The sequence below is a fragment of the Osmia lignaria genome, chromosome 2, assembly GCF_051020975.1.
Source record: "Osmia lignaria lignaria isolate PbOS001 chromosome 2, iyOsmLign1, whole genome shotgun sequence".
Lineage (NCBI taxonomy): Eukaryota > Metazoa > Arthropoda > Insecta > Hymenoptera > Megachilidae > Osmia > Osmia lignaria.
The window spans coordinates 12,365,772-12,387,236 of NC_135033.1; the positions used below are offsets into that span (position 1 = coordinate 12,365,772).

General features: G+C 38.8%; 1 protein-coding gene and 1 long non-coding RNA gene across 4 annotated transcripts in view; one reads left to right on the plus strand and one right to left on the minus strand.

Annotated features, from left to right (window-relative positions):
- The window catches only part of LOC117606971 (uncharacterized), a 107,954-nt gene that overhangs the window by 63,031 nt on the left and 23,458 nt on the right, over positions 1-21,465 (minus strand). The window lies entirely within an intron of this gene.
- Positions 10,974-21,465, plus strand: part of LOC117606958 (uncharacterized) — a 65,259-nt gene continuing 54,767 nt past the window's right edge. For both annotated transcript variants that reach the window (XM_034330045.2, XM_034330047.2), the window contains exon 1: positions 10,974-12,459. The gene's annotated coding sequence lies outside the window, so the exon portion shown is untranslated. The remainder of the gene's footprint in view (positions 12,460-21,465) is intronic.

A 21,465-nucleotide genomic window follows, 5' to 3' on the forward strand; every position in this document is an offset into this window, starting at 1 on the left:
CTTCGTTTATATTTTCCTTTGATGAAAAGGAGCCTATGTTGCACGCGACTGTAGGTACATAGAATCGCGCTAGGCTTAGTGGTACGAGCTTTACGCTCGTACGCGAGTATCCGGACGCGTTTCGTGATCGATGCACCGGCTCGTGTTTCGACCACGAAGAGTTACGTACATCCAGGACAACATCCACTTAGGTTCGTCTCGATTTGTTCGAACTGACGTTCGTTTTCGTCCAACTGTCCGCCATCGGACAAGCTTCCGAATGAAGGAAAGTTTCTGCTCGAGCTGGAAAATTACTTTACGAGCTGAGATAAGACTGGTTCCTACGATGTCTGATGCTGTCTACTGGTCGGGAACAGGTTGCAGGCTTCCGGATTTAATGACGGCAATGTTTTAGAGAGAATGATTAATAAAGCGAGGCTTTGGAGTATCGATAAGATGAGAAACGTGCCCTCCTTCAGAGAGCTGAATGGTAATATTACATTGGTTTTAAGTTTCTGGGGATAATTATCATAAGATTAGAAAAACTAAGTTTCTAATTTGAAAGTCGAAGGTTGAAATTCAAATTTAATTGAAATATTCAATAAGAATTTCAGATGATAAAATATTTTCTCCCACGGTCTTTATTATTGAACCTGACCCTCTAAGTACTTTGTCGGCGTATATCAAATGGAAAATTTGTTCGATAAAAGATATGAACGGCCTGAATCACGTTGCAGTCTCATTGCTTTCCGTAACCAAGTGAATTCTGATGTTTAATTGAAACCTGGAGAACTCGATTACCTGTTACTCTCAGGAACGATTGATTTATCGTGAAACCATTTGGACGCTAATTAACCCATTGAGATTACATTTAGTTCATTATCATCGGTAATGGAGGACAATGTTTGCAACATGGATGCTGAAAAATTATAAGAGGAGGAGATAATCTGTTCCTGAGAAAACTTGAGGCAATGGCTGCTGTTAGGAAATAAGAAAATGTTTAATTAAGTGAAAAGTACTGAATTTAATTTGCCAAATTGATGATTAAAATTCGAAGGAGTTACTCGGGGTGCTTTTCTCGTCACTCGTAACAAAAAAACTTAGACCAATAGGCATTAGGCAACTCTCTCTCTTGGTAACACCTCGAAATCCATCAAGTTTAACCCATAGAATCCATAACTCTCGGAAAACGTAGAACGCATAGCGAAGTTCTCGGTGCCCTGTTACCGTAACACGATTCCGTGAACAAGCTTGAAACTCGCACGATACATAGACGCAGCTGGCCGAGACTCTTCTAATTAGCTGCAATCCGTCTTCGTAAAGCAGAACGTGAAAAAATCAGGGTACAAGGCCCGCGTTAACGCAGGCTCGATCGGTTTTCACAGCTTCTCTAACCCATATTCGAAACGAGCTGATCGAACGCCATGCCGCGAGAAATCGCACGATTGTGCATATACACGCTCGTCTATCCTGAAATCGTCTCGATCGAACCGTGCCCACGCAATCTCATTGAAACTTGTTACCTGTGAGCGAACACGATTCGTCGATGAAAAAGAAGAAACTCTTGCTCAATCCTTCGAGTGTTCGTTAGAGAATTTTTGTACAATTTCTAAGCGAATGGAAATTGTAAAATAATATTTCTTTTACACAGTGATTTATTTTCAAGAAAATTAATTAAAATATTCTTTGTTTTAGCTATGGTAAAATTTTCGTCATTCCAAGAAGGAAATAGTTTTCTTGAATATTGTGACAGGGTATCGAAACATTGTGATTGCTGACATGTGACTACAATTGATCTCGAAACAATACTGTTCTTCAAAACGATGAAAAATCGATTTTCTTGCTCAACACGACTCATCATCATCAAAAGTGGCTCTGGTCGCGATCAACAGAAACTGATTTCAACGTCCAGCTTGATGAACGGCTGTGTACAAACGTCTTTTCACAGGATGCTCGCCACTAGTGTATCTATAGAGATACGGAGAAAAAAAAAAATGCATGCTTCTGACCGCGAGAGTAGAAGCTAGCATAGGCAACGAAGCATGAAGGAAAAGGACAAATTTGCCACTTTGGAATATCAATAATATATATTGTAATTATGTAAAATTTATTATATGAAATATAATATCTTCAGTACTACCTCTTAGTTTCATTCGTTTCTATGATACATATTTAATGAACCATAAATTCAATGTTTCAAATATAACAACTGCCCTTTTGATGAAGAGTTGTTTGAAATGCAACTACAGAATGTCAGCACCTGATTCACTTGTACAAATATAATTAAAATCCTTGATTGACTAATAGTAGAATTTTCTTGTGAATTAACATGAGGTTTAAAACGAAGCTTGTCTGTTGGAGATTGAGAAACCACTTGAACATCGACTGATCTGTTTGAAGAGTGAAATAATGATTTGATAGACATCGGAGAAACAGCTGTCTTGTTCAAACTATGAAATGCTTAAATCGATTAACGATTAAATATGGTGAACGTTAGAAAGCAGCTAATTCATTTGAAGAGCAAAACACTTAGTCGAATCGACGTTTAAAATGCAACTTACATCAACTACCTAATTAGTACAATCATTTGGATATTTAAAATATTTGATAGTTGAAAAACAACCTTTCAGGTAGGAATGATTGAAAATTACTTTCAGTTTCTCATGTAGGAGCCCGGTGCATCGTTGCACTTGCAAGAAAATCAAATACATCAAAGAAATTATTCAACACTGATCCATGTATCTAATAATGCAAATGATTATCTTATCTAATACATTAATCTTAAATTTAAAAGTAACCTTTCGAGTAATAATGATTAAAAATTGTTTTTAACATTTTACATGCAACCAAGTGCATCGTTGCATCTATAAAAAAACCAAATTCCTACAAAAGAAACAAGACCTAAAATTAAGTGCATCACTGCACCCTACGTTTCCTGTTTAAAAAACAAACCAAAAATCCCTACAATAATTTCTACCGATACCATCGATTTCTAATAGCAAGCAGCACGACGTAGTAGGAAACAGATCCATGAAAAATAAGCCAGAGGAACTGAGAAAGAGAAACGATATCTGCAGCAGCAGCAGCAGCAGCAGCAGCAGCAGCAGCAGCAGGAGCAAGCAGCTATGGTCTGCTCTGAAATAGTTCCTTTCAACCGTGAATCATGTGGTTTCTTAACGGTATAGTGAGTTAGGTGAAACAGAGTGTACATGTTGTACGTTCATCGAGGGACGAAGAGATGGAAACACGTATGTAGGTCTCGTATAGCGATTGGTCGAGACAGTGTGCTGGCGGGTAGGACAGCTACGGCATGGACTTACCTGTTGCACCTGGCTCGGCGTGGTCACACACCGGAACCCCCCCATGATTTTGGAAACTGGTCTCGACTATACGCTTCGTGACCCATATCCATTGGTAGCTCTACGAGCTGCTTAGATATCGATGGAGGATGGGATACCATCGGAAGAATTGCCATTCTCACTGGTTTTTAACCTCTGTTGCACCTTTATGATGCGCTTAGATAACAAAGTGCAGTGAAGGAATTGGAATAAGTTACTGCTTTGAAAATTATGTGTAATAGATAAAATACTATAATAAAAAAATATTATTTTAAATATTGAAAATTAATTATTCCTTTTCTCATTAATTAAAATTGCAGTATATAGGAAATGACTAAAATTTTGAAACTCATACTTATAGAGATTTATCTATGCATTTCTTTCAACATTCCATTTCTTATTCATAGAATCCTACCTACCATGGACGATTAGAATTTATTATCAAATAGACGGGATCAAGTAATTATTATTAATCGAAAGCATCTCTGAAACTGGTTCTGATTACGTACTTTATGGTCTATGAACCAGCTATTTAAGCGTGAACGCCAACGAATGTTACCAGCAAATGCATGAAACTCCGTCAATACGTAATAAAATGAAAACTATCTGTAATTTAGTTGTTCAGTCCTTCGGCCATTTACTTGGAGAGTAACAAAAGAATTAAAAACAATTTGAAATCTTCTTCAAAGTTTCGGAATAAAAGGGATCTTGTCTTGTATTCAGTATCGTCTGAGAATCTATGAGATACGCGTGTATTATTAAAAATTAATGGAAGAAGAAACCTGAGAGATTCGAATGGAATGCAATGCTGCACTCAGGCTGCCTTATAATTTTGAAAACTGGTTCCGAGGCTAGAAACTTCATAACGTCTATTACTATGAACTTTATGAGGAAATCGGAATATTCGTTGTATTTAATAGCGAAAGACACCCGACGTATCACTGCAATGTAAGTCATCGACTAATGGTGAATTAGAACTGTTTACGATTCTGAAAGCTACTTTCGATTCTATGCTCGTTTGTGTTGAACGATATCACGTGAATATATACAATAAAAAAATTTTCTTTTTGCACTTGAAATATGTAGTTATCGAAGCGACTAGATAGAAAATTGAATATTCTAATAAATGAAAAAATTGTTACACGTGTAGTGGAATGAAATCTAGGATCTCGTGTTATTCTTATTCTGACCTATATTCTTCGAGAATCTTTGTTCGGGTATTGGGGAAACATGCTTGAAAGTTGATAGGAATTTACTCCTTACCAGGTAACATTAGACTGAAGCCCTCTATGATTTGAAAAGCTGTTATTAAGTTGCCTGTGACCTACATTCCACTATAAAAATTTTAAGATAGTAGGTATCTATTTTTAGTTCTAATTGATGAATAATTAAATCTTATTTTCTTAGTACACATATACATAAATTAGGCGAAGAATTTCAATTAGGTAAAATTTTTCCTAAGAACCACATAGGTAATAACAAAATTCAATAACCAAGTTACACGTGATAGATTAGTATACAATTACATAAATTACTTTCAGAAAATTGTTAATCAACACCAACACATCATAATACTAACTATCGAAGAAAATCTAAACAGAATCCACTATACAATGTACCTCCAATCATTCGAAATAATTACAACCAAATTGTTTCTAAACAAACATGAAACACCTGATAGAAAAACAGATCTAGAGAGGAGGGTGGTATTAAATTACACCGCGACACCATACGAAACGAGACAGGAAAATTGAATGAAAGAAAAAGAAGCAACCTACATACGACAAGAGTAAAATTATATTTAACCATTAGACATCGCACGACACCGCAGAAAATCCACTTGAACAACCGCTAAACAAGCTGAACGAAATCACGCGAAGACGAGCAAACGTAGAGACAAAGGTAAATTATGATTAATCATTAGAAGCGGCGCAAAATACTCTGGAAAAAGCATGAAATAAGACGAGAAGACGAGGCTAAATTACTCTCAATCACCACGGTACTTTCGCGTACCTACATCCGAGGTTGTTCCATTCATCGTTAGAAAAGCAGGATGGACATTGAAGAGGAAGGGAGAACCGCGAGTTTGCCTGGAATAGTAGTAAATCGTTCTGCGAAGTTCGATTCGGTGGAGCTGGGCACGTTTACAAAAAAGCTCGTGTTCAATTAACGATTCACCTGTAGCACCTGACTGCAGGAAACTGGTTCTCCTGTGAACCAACCCGCGAGTATAAGTGCTTGTTCCAAAAGTAATGTGACTGCTTGCTTTATAACTTATCAGATATAGGTATCAAGTTCAATTGATACACGCGTTGACTTTAATGGAATCTCGATACTGGCACAATTTGTTAACAAATTTACTTTAGATTCTATAACCTTTCAAAAATTCAAAATACAAAGTTTTCTGACTTTAAATTTAATTTTTAATAAAATTAAGATTTTATCTTGTAGATTTTTGACTATCAATGACACCTCGAATAAATATTTAAATAATTGGAAATTTTGCAGCAATCGAATCGTTAAGAAATTTCGAAGAGCGTATTGAATATCCATTCCCGTTCAAGCGAAGTAAAGTTGCGGTTAATCGCGAGGTAGAAAGATCCGGTCGGACAACAATGAACCCGCTCATTCAGCGGAAACGGCAACGATTTTGAGAGTAGCACGCAACACAGCCCCGAGCGAATCTCGGGCCTCTTAACGATTCACGATTAGATGTAGAACACCTACGCGATGAACGCTGTTCCTTTTGCCTCGGGTCACGAATTTTGCCATTATTCTTGAAGCATTCCAAGAAAATGTCCACTGTGGGTGTCAAGATGAGTGCTTATAACTTTGGGCCGATTTTAATCAAAGCAAAACATCCGGTTGAAATGGTTCGCATTAATAATTACTGCGATTGTAGAATAAAACTTTCGTGAATAATTTATTTTGTCGCGCTGAAATGCTCATCGTCTCCTCCCAGAGAACAGGCTGAAATAAGATGTTTTTATTCCTCATCATTAACCTAATTTACGGAAACGAAGGCACATTATTCACCGTAACGTGTGCCGCGGAATCAAGTGGTCATGTTACTTATCGTAAAAACACGCCACTTATCGATGACTCGTTAACAGAATGTACTACGGTGAAACTTAGCTGGTGTATGATAATTTACAACTACTCTGGACAGGACAATAAAACCTGCAATCTGTGCTGGTAAAATATCTTTTAAAGCTATTGGAAAATCTTATGATTAATTAAATGAAATTTAAAGCGTTAGAAAACGATGTTGTTGAATTTTTCGAAGACAAATTCAATTTCTCACGGTACGGGTCAGAGAGAAGTGATTTTTTAACACCTGGAATGTCATTAAGTCAACAGGTCAAGACGATTTTAGCCTAGGTACGATCCGAAAAAGCGAAGCCACCTTCCGGTGGACATCATCTCAAGGATCGTTCCGCTTTACGAGGCCAATTACCAATGGCCGCGGGATGCAACTGGACGTTCATAGTTTCCCTAACGAGCCGCGGGGAACCAGGCCCAGAGACGATATTAGCAAAAGCAACTGGACTAATGACCATAAAGGGATACCGAACAAACCGTTAACGTTATTAAGAATATCCACATCCTGTTTCTGCTGTCCGTGTGCCTGCCTGACTGCCAAGATCCAGCTAAACCAGAGCGAGATATTACACGTTGTTGGCTGATTTCGAAACATAAAAACCCTACCGCCATTTGATAACATAAAAGTACCGTAAAACAGCACTTATTCTGTATCAATTATCAACCATAAAGTTCCATAAAAATGGCCGCATAAATGTTTCCTTTAATAGTCTTGATAGAAAATGATGAGCTTCTGTTCGTAGCTAACAATGATTTTAATAGAAATGTATTCTGACTAATGAAAAGACTAATTAAATGAATTGAAAATTTTAATTTTCCAGAAAATCACTACGTAAACCCTTCGTCGATGTTTTTATTATAAAATTGCAAACTTTCAGTGGAAGATAAGAATCTTAAAAATAAAGTAACCATAATTAACTAAAGAGTATATGTAATTTAGAGCAATTTACAGCATCAATAAATATAGACTTTCTAGATCATGTTTTGATCCAGGAATGGCATTTTTAATAAATCATCTAAAACAAGATGGTAGAAAGAAAGGGTTGCAAAACAGTGTACTGGCACCTGATCTGGCGAATATTATCTACAGATCTGGTGCAAAAATTATCTACAACCAAAGATCGGCTTCTCGGTGAAGCGTATCGATACCACGGATGTCTTGGATCAGCTACTACAAGAGATTTACTCTCGGCTCTCTAAGACCAGTCTAATAGCAACGATTAATAGTCCTTCTAGCTAATTGCCCCGACGATATCATCTTTTTCTACCTTCGTCCATTTATCCAGAATGATTCTATTCACCGGCAGCAATTATTAATATAACTACAACAAATTCAACACACCAACAGATTGAGAGTGAACATTGTTTAACGGTGATCGTCGTTCCATTAAGACTACAATGGGTGATCAAATACCTTCTTTATTAGAAGAAATATTATTAGTGTCAATTACAATAGCAAAAAAAAAATGCATAAGACCAATTATAAACCTTGGTTTCAAAACCAAAGTATTTTTATGAAATTTCTAAAATATATATAAATTTTATGACCAGTGAAAATATAAAATATATGATTTTATCTGATCATGATATTTTGATCACCCACTGTATAACATTCCTGTTTTTTCCATCTATTCAATATCCCGGTAAAACACGATGTATTGTGGCGATTAACGGCACAGTCACGAGGAATCTTTTCTCTAGCCGAGCAACGAACTAAACGACGTGGTTTCTTAATAATCGATGGGACAATAAACGACGATTCATTGGCCGTGGCTATTGGGAATAATAATCTGTAACGGGGAAAAGTTGATCGAAAGGAGGAACTGCAAATTCGAAAGACCGTGACTGGCCTGGAACGGCAGACTCAAGGCGTCGATTATTCATCTTGAAACCGTGACGACGCTCCCAAGTTCGCGTATCCATCTTCCGTTTTATCTTTCGTCGACGAGCTACTTTGAATACGTCTAGCTGGTCATTTTACACCGACAGCGAGCTGTCTAAACACTTTGCACAATTTAGAAATTTAGTCAAAGTAGGTTGATGGAAAGTCATAATTCGACTTTGGAATAAAATATTGAAAAAATTGAAATGAAAGCTTGTTCATCCCCCCAGTTAACGTGTTAGCTCTCTGATAAATAAAGTAAAATTTACCTTTATCATTAAGAGAAATAAAATATCATAAGCTCGTAACTGCCCATCAAATACACATTCTTGCAGCTACATTTAGTCATGAAATTATACAAAACACTTGATTATTGTTTGCTTCTCTTGCAAACTGCAAGTAGTCACGGAACTTCTCTTCACAGCTTCGCAATAACCGTCTTTTTCCTTTCCATCGTTCGTCAGCTAATAGATTGTTAACCGATCAGTGGTGTTTTCAGCCACCGGTGTTTATACCTATCGGTAGTACCTTCGACTACTTCCTACAAGCACGAACCTAATAAAAAAGGAAAAGAGAGGAAGCTCATCGAAACGATGGGTTTCCATAGCTCCAGGGGATGCGTGCCGTTCTAACTCTTATAGATTTCGCATAAATTTCAATTTATACTGAAATTAGGCAATATTAGATGCTGGACGTTTTCGGTAAAGATCGAGAACCCGGTTCAACCCCCAAAAAATTCCCAAATAAATATTTATCAAATTAGGAAATTATCGCTTATCGAAGTGCGAGCTTCTCAGACGTCCACGTTAAAATACTATGCGTCGTTCAGCATACCTTAGGTACACGCGCTAAACAGGTATTTAAAGCGGTTATCATTTATCGCGAAACCGTTCCGAGACGGCGATCGCCTTTACACGGTCGAACCTCTTCTTTTTCCCTCTTTTTTTCGTGTTCTTGTTCGCGCTCACACGCGTGTACCGGCTCCGCGTGCTGCACGTGCTAGCAGGATCATCGAAGGTAGGCTTGCCAGAAGAAAAACGGAGATCGAAGACGGAGACTTAATTGCGGAATAGCAGCGCACGTGCAGACGTCGATAACGCGCGGTCTTTCCGTTTCTCTGACATCATCGATCAGCCACCCGTGCGTTTCTTCTTCTTTTTCACCACCATTTTATCACCGCTACCACTATCACCGGTTTGTCGGCCATTTTTCCCGGCCACGGTTATTAGTCAAGATCGGTCGGTAAATTTTTACCGTTGAAAAACATTCTTGACTACCTGGCCGGTTGGATGATTTTCCCTCTTTGCACAGACGTCCTAGCCGCTCGATCCTCTAATTAACATCGCTGTATCTCGACGGACTTATTGAACTCGTAATGCACCTCCGTGATTCTTTCCTTCTAAACCAGTCACGAATGTATCATCAGTACGATTTGAATTTAACCCATTTTTTGTTGTATTAAGCCTGCATCAAATCGGCAACTCTTAGGTTTCAGTCACCATATTCTTTTGTTGCCTTATAAGTACTCAAGAAACTTAATTCATTCTAAACGAGCGTGATTTCATTCATTCAAAAGCAACCTGCGAATCACCTTGCGGATGATTGATTTGCAAATGAACAGTTAACCTTCGATCTAAATTACAGAAACTGCTACACGTTGCAATAGAAATATGTTTAAATTGTTCCTAGCAGAGGAAGCATGCTCGAATGCCATATAAAAATAATTTTTCAAAATAATCTTATTGACAAAGAAAATTATTTCCGATAACAGCAAAGACACTGGAATATCCCATGTAGAAATAACCTCCTCGTGAAAAGTATTGAATAGAAAAAGGGTTAAAGCGATGAGAAAATGCAAGATACCGCGTTTAACCGAGACGCGTGCAGCTCGCTGGAGGGCAGGGACCCGTGCTATGCGCTCGTTGAAGTCTCCGGGGCAGCGAGCGGCTGCGCGGCCAGCAGTAGGTCGAATCAGGCCCGAAAAGCTCTTACGGCCTACGTCCTTGAGAGATCCTGCAGGCCGTGCACGGTGTTGTCCAGCGGTGGTAGACCGCAGACCGTACGTCGGGTGTGCTGGTGTTAACTCTCATTCGTACACGGGTACAACTCACCAGCACAAGAACGACGCCGGTGTTCGCCATGCTACACGGACGATTTCATAGGATACGGGGATAGTCGGTGTGTCGAACGACACGTGCAGCAGCATCGGGAACGTATGTACACGTAGACGGGCACCGGTGCGAGGTAGAACGAACGGGGTACCAGGACAGTCGAGAAGGAGAAGAAGGAAGAGGTGGAGGAGGATGCGAAGGTAGTGGTGGCGACAAGGTGCACAGAGGGGAGGTGAGGTGTAGATGGTGTAGTGGTGGCAATGTTCCATGGAGTAGGGGGTCAAAGAGGGCACGGGGATACCGGAGAGAGGGGTACAGGTACCGCTATACCTGGAGTCGCCCGAGGCGAAATACATACCTACCTACCTACCTAGTATATATTCTCTCGGCTCGTTGTACCCGGTAACATCGTCTCTGTTCAACTAACCGATTCTCTCTGTTCCTCGTACCTACGACTCTCTACCCCCCTTTCGTCGGCGTTCCGAAGCCAGCGGAGGTATACCGCTGTAAGTCCACCATGATGCACGCCATAGAGCGCACCGCGGCCACCGTAAGACATTGCGGCAGCAGTGCCTTGCCTTGACTTGCCGACGTCCGTCGTGGTGGTGCTGCTGCAGCCGTCGTCGTTTCGAGCTGCCTCCGCCGTTCTTCCATCGTTCCTTCTTCCGCAGCTTCTTTCCATCTGTCACTCCTTTCCTTCCTGCTTCTCTCTAGTTGGTAAGCCTATAAACGTGTACCAGGCAGTTGCCTGGCTGGTCTGACTAGAAATCCTCTTGGTCGAAAATACAAAGATCCTGTTCGTGAAGTCTATATGAAGGAGGAAATTCGAGCGGAGCCGATCCACCAGAGGTCAGACCTCTTCTCTCGTTCCTCCCAACATCCGGCTTCTTGGGAAGAAAAACAAATTCCTGGCTGTCCGAGTATCCGCCGCCGCCTGAGGAGAGCCGAGAATTCGAGGAGAACAGCAGCCGAAGGTGCACCAAGGTAGTCTCTCGAAGAGGAACACGAAGAAGGTTCTCCTCTTTCCCCACCTACTGCTCCGCCACTACCTACCGCTACCTCCATCTCCTCCTTCCTCCACCTCCACCACGCGTACAGTCGTACGGTCGCCGGCGAGCAATACGGTTTACGGCCGCGTGACACTGTCCCGGACAACATCGCCGTCCACGAACAGCTGGATCCACGTTGGATCGGAGTTTCATCCTTCCGTTCGTGGTGCGTGTCGTCAGGATGGTATCCTCATTGTCGCGGTATCATCGTTCGTGTAGCTGGTGAACCGATTATAGAAATCATCGGCAAACACCGACACTGCGGTGTCTCCTCCGTTCTTCAGGCTGAATCCCAGAAACGAGAATTTTCGTTCCGTGACGAGTGAATCGACGCGACGATACCCGGTCGTCCTTAAGCCGTAACTGTACACGACGATCAACAGCATCGGTGTGGTTATTCGTTGGAACGGTGCTCGTGGCTACGAAGCCGGACGTTTCTAACCGCGGCAAAAGAAAGAAAAAAAAAAAAGGAAAAAAAGGAACCACAAACGTCGAGGTGCTAACACCCAGAGGAAGCTAGCGGAACATACGTGTCCGTGTTTGGTCGCGAGTGAGAGTGTTTTTCGCGTGTACGAGCGTCCGTGGTGGCGTCCGGGCTTCTGACGAGACATCAACATCTGGTAGCGTGTTTCCGGTCGCGCGAGCGCGTGCACGTTCCGTTCTCCTGGCGGACGGTGCGCGTTCGAGTTCCTCTGACCTGGACGTTCGGCAACCGGCCGATTTCCACGAGGTTGCGGTGCCGTTCAACACACCTACACGTGGATGTACGAACTTCCTTCTTTCGTTATAATCGTGCGCGTCCAAGAAAGAGGACAACGAGGACGACGAAGACGACCTCGAAGAGTCGTCCAGTATGCCGTGGATAGTTCTTCGTGGATCGTTTAAGTGATCGATCGAATTGCTTGCTGGATCACGGTGCTAGCTTCGAGTCAGCTGTTGATCGAGGATTATTCCTGCCAGCTATTCCCCGTGTGGACGTCCATCTTCTATTCGCAGAGGTTAGTCACTCTCCGCTCGTTCCGGTATAGTACACACGCGTACGTGCACCGCCTGCTGTTGAGCCGCGCGCGTGTGCGTGCGCGCGTGCGCGCGTGCGTCCACGCTTCTTGCGTGACTGTGAACGATCGTGTCCCCCGTTTTACGACTGTCTGCGTGTTCGATGCTAGCGTGTGGGTAGACGCTCCGCGGGCTGACTGTGTGGGAGCCACACAGTGCATACGGCCGCGTGGATGCTCGCGGTGCAACGATCGATGTCGTGTACTCTACCGTCTGTATACACACGTCTGCGAATGTGTCAGCTCGAATGTCTGCGTTTATCCGCGTTGCGAAAGCGGCGCACGGGCTGTTCTATTCTTTTACCTGGCAAACTTTTCGTTCTTTTCAAGAAATTTCATGCTTAACTGCTGTTTGTAGGTGTAATGTTATGTTCAAGATAAACAAGGACGTAAAAGGTTCTTCAACTTGCTTCTCCTAATTATTACAGTCAATTATTCGATGGCCTGTGAAAATCTGTAATCGCATTTGATACGAGTTCAAAGGGTTGGATAATGGTGTACCTAAGTTGCTGTCGTTTAGTGAAGTGTCAAATGCTCATAAACTGTTGCAAAGAGTTCGTTCGTGATCTCTAAACAGTAGGTAATGCTATACAAAATGGTAGAAAAGTTCAAGATTGAACAATAAATGATAAAAATTGTACAAAAAGTAAACGTTTGATCTCGATAAACCTGATTACCTATTTCTCTCTATGCCTGCGCATAAGACACGAGAATTCTCAAGTAAATATTCAGTAAGAATGTGAATTTCCTTCAACTGATTCAGTACATTTGCGTCACATGAATCTATGTAAATTGCCTCATACGAAATGAGAACATTTAGCTTCCGGAAATAGAAGAGCTATACATTTTAACATCTTATGTTCCTACATATTTTCTCGATTGGATGTAAAACGGATACTGAATGAAAGTGAAATCACATTAAAATCTTCATTCATAATTTACCTCGCTTCGTTAGATTTTTCTAAGCAACGTAGCTGATGATTCACCTTACAAAGTCAGTGACAGGTGCACTTCCGGTTGCAACTACCCGACTAACCTCACATACTCAGAAAGGTCAAGGATCCTACCTTTGCCCTCAAATATTTGTATTAATTTGTACGAAATTATATTTGGCCACAAATTAAAGGATTATTTTCCAAAAACATGCAACATTTCTCAGTACTATAATTTCATCGTTATGATTGCAAATGTTGCAACTGAGATCACTTTGACTTCTACAAATGTAGTAATTATCAATCTAATTAAATCGCGTTGCAAAAAAAAATTTCACTGATTGAAAAAAAAAAGAGAAGAACGATGGGTTTTACACGATTTCTTCGAAGTTGGATCACGGTTCGTCTGTGATTGATTTACCGACGATTTCAAAGAGCTACGGTGTTATTCAGCTTCAGCTCGTGAAACGAGGAATTCCCGCGGCTTGGAAAAATGCTCGTAACGAGCGGTCGATCGAATTTTTACGCTTTTTACCGACGTTTCGTGGCCGCTTCTCTCCGCGACACTTGGATGCTGGATAAATGCTTCGACGCATCGCAAGAAAATCCTACGATCTTTCTTTTTCCATTTCTCAATTTCTCTTTTGTGACTGTTGCGCTATACTAGATAGGAAATTCTTTCATTTTTGCACCTGTTTCCTTTTGGTATTTCTTGTTAACCGATCTTTCTTCTTCACCGCTGTACAAAAGTGACAAGAAGCCCTAGCAACTTGTCTATTATAGAATAGAATATTTCTAGAGTTCAATGATAACGAATAAGTAATTTCCTTAAGCTTTACAATACACCAGTTTTTCGTGCAATTTAATTTTCTGATACAAATTAAAGTCGAGTCAAATTTTAATTTGAATCGTTATCAGCACAAATTAGCGTTTACAAAAAATCTTAGTATAAAAATCTAGTTTTCATAATATTTCACCCTGGACATTGGTATTCGTTAAAAGTTATACAGAGCGATAACGTGTACCTCCTCGTATTAAAATATGTATACACCTAGTTAAACTAGTTACAAGCTTTTGCAATACGTAATATAGTTATCAAAAATATTTTACTCTCAATATTGTTACTTATGGAACGTTATATCAACTCGTAAAGTGTACTTATGATCAAATATGAAAACAAGTCAGACTCGTTACCACTTTCTGTACCTGGCAATAAATAGCTTGGTTATTATCAAGTTGCAAGCGTGGTGCAGTGTTCAGCTGATTCAGCAGATCTTTTAGACCACTTACTTAGGAATTTGATCTTAAATAGAAACGATGATGGTACAAGATGTTCTATCGAATATTGAAAAGGTTTTCAAACAATTTTCATAAACGATGCGATAATTGCAAGATAATAACGAGATAAAATATTAAATTTGCAAAGGAATTTCGATGGCAAAATTCTTTCACCGTTATCAACGAGTGGGCCAGCGAGAAATTGACAAAGAAAGCACCGATTTCACGTCGGAAGTGGAGAATAAGAGGTAGGATCGGTTCGAGTTATTTACCACGAGCATCGTACGGTTTTACGGGGCCGGATTTCTCTGCCCGCGCCCGTCGTAAGTCGCCGGCCGGCCAGCTTCAAAAGCGACAATACGTTATGCAAATGAGGGTACGTCAGCGAGATTCTCCCTTCGATTTGCATTAAGCTTGCATTCAACGTCGCTAAGTACTTTCACCGTTGAGCTACGAGCCTCGAAATCCCATGACCGGAGATCGGACATCGATGAATCAAGGAAAAACGTGCTCGTCCAGAAAAAAATCACATATGCCATACCAGAGGGAATATTATCCAAATTTTAGAAGAAAAATTGATTACCTTTGATAATAAAGGTTACACCCTGAGATGTATCAAATATCCGACATAATTTAATTTGCAGCTGACGCGTATAAATCTTTGTGAAAATCAATTAACACGTAGCAAAGAAACTGTGCAAAACGTCCAGTGTTACATTCAATCAATAAACTTGTTGAGGAACGGCTAACCTAATTGCGTTTTTTTTTTCCATTTTATGCAACAGATCGATTTGATTAGCGGATCACGGTGTGCTTTAGAATCTCCTAGGCGTGTCTGTGCCGTTAATTAATGCTTTTTACATGGTAATTAGAAACATTTTAATACACCTTGCTGGATAAGGAAGGTGTATTATACATATGCATTAAACAAAAATGTTTCCACTTCTCTTGTTTTTTACCTAATTATGACAGAATAACAACCGATCAAACTAATAGGAATTTTCATGTTTCAACAAATTTACTTCATCGATGTTTAATTTTGAATCACGATAATGCTGTAATCATGGATCAAAATGACCATAACACGCGCCTAATTTCCAACAACTAAACATAAAAAATTTCATATTTGGCGCTTTATCGAGTGGATGAAACTTTTTAATTGATCAGAATTAAAGAGGAACTAATGGAGATAATTACAAAGAGAAATAGAACGCATTAAAGGATTAAATACGAACATGAAGCTTCCTGAAAGAATATCGTTTATCTCGTGAGCAAAGTATTTAAATGAGTTTCGTGTACTCTCACTTAGCAGCTCGTAAATCTTGAATCGATTCGCAAAAAAACGGCGATGGACCGCTTTCATGAACGTGTAATTAACTGGCATTGCCTTTCGTCGGAATCCTTTGTTTCTTTTTGCGAATTTTGTTGAAAAAGAAAAAAATACATCAACATTCGAAATAATCCATGCATTATAAACCTGAAGAAGTTAGCATTTATTTAGATTACAATGCTTCGCTAAAAAATGCATTATTCATTTGTAAATTATGCTAATTGATAAGTCTTTGAAAATTCGGTATTTTCGTAAAATTGCAAAGACACGATATTAGACTAATTTCTTGGTATTTTTAATTATATTTTAAAGGAATTCCTCTGCTGACCTAACTATACCGTTCATAACCCATTCAACCTGTATAAATTGATCGCGTAAATAAATGGTGCTCGTGCACACGGTTCACGATAGCATAAATCGTATACTAATGAATCCCACGTGGGATGTTCTTGTTTCAAAAGAGGATAGGTAGCATCATTATAAAACAGAAGGGAAAAAAGTGCTGGAAGAACGGAATATTTGAACGGTAAAGTGTTGAAATAACGGTTGTCCAGATAACAGAGGTTCCACTCTATTTAACGCACAAAATGCCCGCAAAATTCAACCGGGCCACTCGAGTAATTAACAAAATCACCAAACTTATCCGTGAAATTCGATCGAATCTCCTTGCAATGTACACTTCATGCCAATGATACACTGTAATCCTTGACAACTTCAATTATGAATAATGAGACAAGTACTAAAAATAATAATTGTAACAGTATGCCACTAATGGCAATTGTCACAGAGTTTTTTAACAAATCCAGAATATTCATTCATTAAGCAGATTGTGTTGAGCAAATTGTATTAAATTATGTATCATTTAACTGGGTTAGGTACGTGGTAAAATATAAACTTTCGAAAGAATTTCATCAACCTTAATTATTAAAATTCCTGTGTTCTTCTCGTTAACCTCTTAACTAGGTCATTATTTCAGCAGAAAAGTTACTTCTCTCTCGAGTATGTAATAAAAAAGATACGAAGAAGAGTTGTTAATTTGTCATACACAAAATCCACGATAATGAAACTTATGTGTTTTTTCTAAGCTTTATTTTATATTATTTCTAATTTAATTTCACTTCTATTTCTATACCAATTTAATTCATATTTTATTTCCAACGTTGATTTCTAACTTTTATGTCCATATCTGTTTTTTCCTTTTCTCACATAGAATTGTTGTTAATATTTATTTATACCATGGGTTTACGATATTATATTGATCTCGATTAATTTTACGACCGTGCTACACCATTTCCAATCGAGTATACATCGGCGATTTTCCATGCTGGAAAAGCTTAGGCTTAGAAAATTTCACAGAGAAGAAACGGTGTTACACGCTCGATGCAAACAAGTTCGACACACGAGCATCGGTGAAAGTGAATTACGTTCGCGGTGCTCGGATATGTGCTTTCCTCGCGCTTTCAAAAACCGGACAGCCATGGATTAGATCAGCAAATGACCAATCTAAACATTTAGCACCACGCAGACACCTATGAGGCATCCAAAGTCATTTTTGGTACAATTATTGATAACCATTAATTTTTCATCAATTTTTCCAGGCAATATGTCATTTTTATGAAAATTTATCGTTGTTAAATTTTGCTTCTACGATCACGCACAATTTTATTTCTAAAAATTTTCAAACTATCAGGAAATTATCTAAAATATTTTCCTTCGATACTTGTATTATATTATCTATAAAAAACCGATCAAACAGAATGTATAACGGCCACACGCGTCTCAGCGAGCAACGAACACAAATAATTGAAAAATTCCTGCTGTCCATCGTCCGCGACCGTCGCGCTATTAATTAGGTATAAAACAGTACACGATGGCGAACGTGTCGATCGTCGGAGTTGCTTTTTCTCGAATTAAGGACGTTCCTGTAACGTTCTTCAGCACCGACAAACGCGTTTTCTTAGCCTTCCAAGCTGTATCCAGGTTTCCGATGTCCAACCTGTCGTGTAGTTTCTTTCGCGTACAAATTTGTTCTTGCATGGAAGAGTACCTTTCGTGAAAGTTAAGGAAATAAATGAAACTGGACTCGATTTTTATACGCGACCGTCGGTTTTTGTAAATCTCGATTCAGCCAGAGGTTTCTATCCAGATGAAGAAGAAATACAGGTCACCTATTGACACCTTTAATCCAGACACATCAAAATTTTTTATTTTCATATATTTTTCTTTTCGGTGTAATACCTGAATTAATCAGGCGTGCTGCTGATTTCTTAAATGAAATTTCATTCATAAATTTGGACGTTCGACGAGAGCACGTGGCCAGACCTGTTAGCCTGTTCTCGGTGCACGAGAAATTAGCAAAATCGTGTGCATTCACCGATTTATTTCTTTTCATGAATAACAACATGTATCTTGGAAGCCGAGGACGAGCTGAAACGATGTAATAAACACGGATAAAAGTTCTTCCTCGACTTCAGACTCGTTACTTTCATGTTAATCGGCTATTCAGCTGTTGGTGTTCCTCATTAACCGATCCTGCGTCTTCTCGACTAAGGATACGGATTAATCTGATAACGTTTTATAATTTTTTAAGTACTTCAATCGAAACGTTCTCTCGTCCATAATACAAATTTGATCGATAAATTAAGATGAAAAAATATAAAATAGCCTAAATCTTAATTGATAGCCATATTGGTATAATACGAGCAACAAAAACAATAAAATTCCTTTTTCTTAACACGACAAGTAATGTATAAGACATTTTAAAGGATAGGGTACAGCTATTGTCGTCGATAATCGATTTTCAACGGAGCGGCGCATATATGCGTCCGCCGAAGGCAAAGTGTTAATTTATCGTTGCTTCTTTGAGCAATTTTTTCTTTCATGGCAGACAAGTAACGCGGCTACTTCGAGCCTCGTAAACTCAAGCAGTCTGGAGAAAGTAATGTTCGGGCATTTACCCAGCGATATCCCGGTCCTGGAGAGATCGTAATCGATAACGAAGTAAATTATCACCTCGAACGTGAATACGATACGCTGATCTCTTGATATGTTTCCGCAATTTCTTGACACATTTGACAGTTTGATCGTGCTTCTGTCGTTTATCATTTTTTTTGACAAACTGAGCTCTTTATTCAACTACCTGTACGATATTGCTGACTATTATGGAAATATTGCTTCCCTAAATGGCAATTTAACCCCTTTTTGCTATAACACACTTCTATTGCAAATTATTCACTATATAAGGAATAGTAATTACAAGAAAGGGTTGAAATTCCAAATGAACGGGTTGAAGGAACTGCAATTTTCAGTGGAAAAAATTCCAAATTTTATGTCGTCTGATTTTATACGGGTTAATACATCTCTGGGGTACCTATTTCCGAAACACCCAATAAAATTCATATTCACGTCCGAAGGGGGACTAATTTAGAAGCACTTCGTTTTACGAGAAACAAACGGAATAAACCAACACATATTTAAGAAAAAATCTTCTCTGATCCAAGAATTAAGAATGTTCGTCTCATTTTACCGTTGAAAATCCTGGAAATATCTAAAGGGTTAAGTAGCTATCCCGATAAAACGGTGATTTGTGTACGATGGCCAATCGAGGGTGTTGTCGTTTGGAAAATAAGTTATTTTCTAAAATCGTCGCTTTATCCGCGCGAAAGGTGTCTAATAAACCGGCTGTACCAGCGAATTTGAATTCCAAAAACGACTTTTATGTCGTCCCACGACTTTTATTGCACGATACTCGGATCTGTTCGACTCCGTGGCCAGGGGCCTGGGTCGCTGGTGGAATTCGGATGAAGCTGTTATTTTAGTTTCGTTTCCCGTGGAAACCGTGGAAGGAATTTTTATAGTTTTTGTCTGTTGTCAGAAAACAGAGCCAGACTTTGTCCGGACTCGATCGTCTATTTACTTTTCCCTTTTTCTTGTTTCTTTTTATATACGAGACGTTGCTGGTTTCTTTATCTACTCGTGTAAAGTCGAATAATGTTTCAGGGGATTCAAAATAGAAGAAATATTTCGTGTTTTGAGCTTTTGAACGAATGTTGCAGTCGTGAGGCGCCATCGAGGCTCTTCCTTTTATTTTCTATTTTTTCATGAACGTTGCATATTTTGAGGGTTCATCATTTTAAAACGATGACGGATGCGAGTCTTTAAAAATTAGTAATGAGCATTTAAATGCAAACATAAAATAATTCATTCATCTATGTTTTTTCTTTTTTCTTTTTTTTGATTGAATGTTTTTTAATGAATGTGTAATATTTTTCTGAATCTGATTTTTGCAAAATTTATTGGATGCTGAAGAGTATAGTCGACGAAGTTGGTGATATCGATGAACGATAGGGATTATCAGAGCAGTAGCACCCCGCCGTGTAACACAACCTACCGAAGCGTGGTTATTACGCTCGGTTTCTTTCGCATTGTTTGATTTAATCTATAAAAGCTTCCAATTTGTACGAATGGAAGACAATGCTTCCAGGGTGGCCAAACAATACAGCAATTTGCACGCGTTCAACTGGCTGAAGATTCAATTTATTTTAGACACCTTGTACGAATCAATAATTCTGCACCGTACAAAATTAATCCCTTGCTCTTATAATTTTTTTTTTTTTTTTTTAATATCATATTATGATTGGAATTTTAATTAAAAGTTGATAATTTTATAAACATGATTTATTACGAAGCATATTTTTATTCAATGCCATCTTGAAATAAATTATTAGTTTATTGAACTACAATTAATTATTTATTGCACTTGAAATGATTTATTCGGAAAAATTTCAATAATTGCACTTTCGCCAGAAAAAGTATTCATTAACTCTTAATAGCTAATGGGTGAAATTTCACTCCACATTGGATCTCGTAATTAAATTTTTTCGTAACTGTTATCTTAAGTGCTCAACTCCCAAAGTTGGATTTGTGATAAGACATGAATTAATCTCGATGAGATACAGGATTAGCTTTGAAATCGATTCACGGTTTCATTATTCAAATTTATTCATTGAATGCATTCGTTATCGGTTGTCGCAGACTCTTGAACAACGTACAGTGTCAAGATACTTCGTAATTGAGTTTTCTTGTTAATTTCGATGATCAAGAATTTATTTAACTTGGCACTGTTTCAAAGGATTGTTTGCGGCAAGAGAAACTTCGTATTGTAGAATATAAAATAGCACAGAATTTAGAAAAATATTGCGAACAACCCATTAGAAATTTACAGTAATAATTATATTAGTAGTGATTTTAATGAATCACCGATAAAATCTTTATCAATTTAAAACATTCGTTTGGATCATTTTAGAGTTATTACCGATTTTATAAATACCAGAGCCTACGTTATGCTTTGTAGAAAAACCCGCCAAATAAAACATAAACCGTGATTGCAGTAATCATCGAAACGGGGCT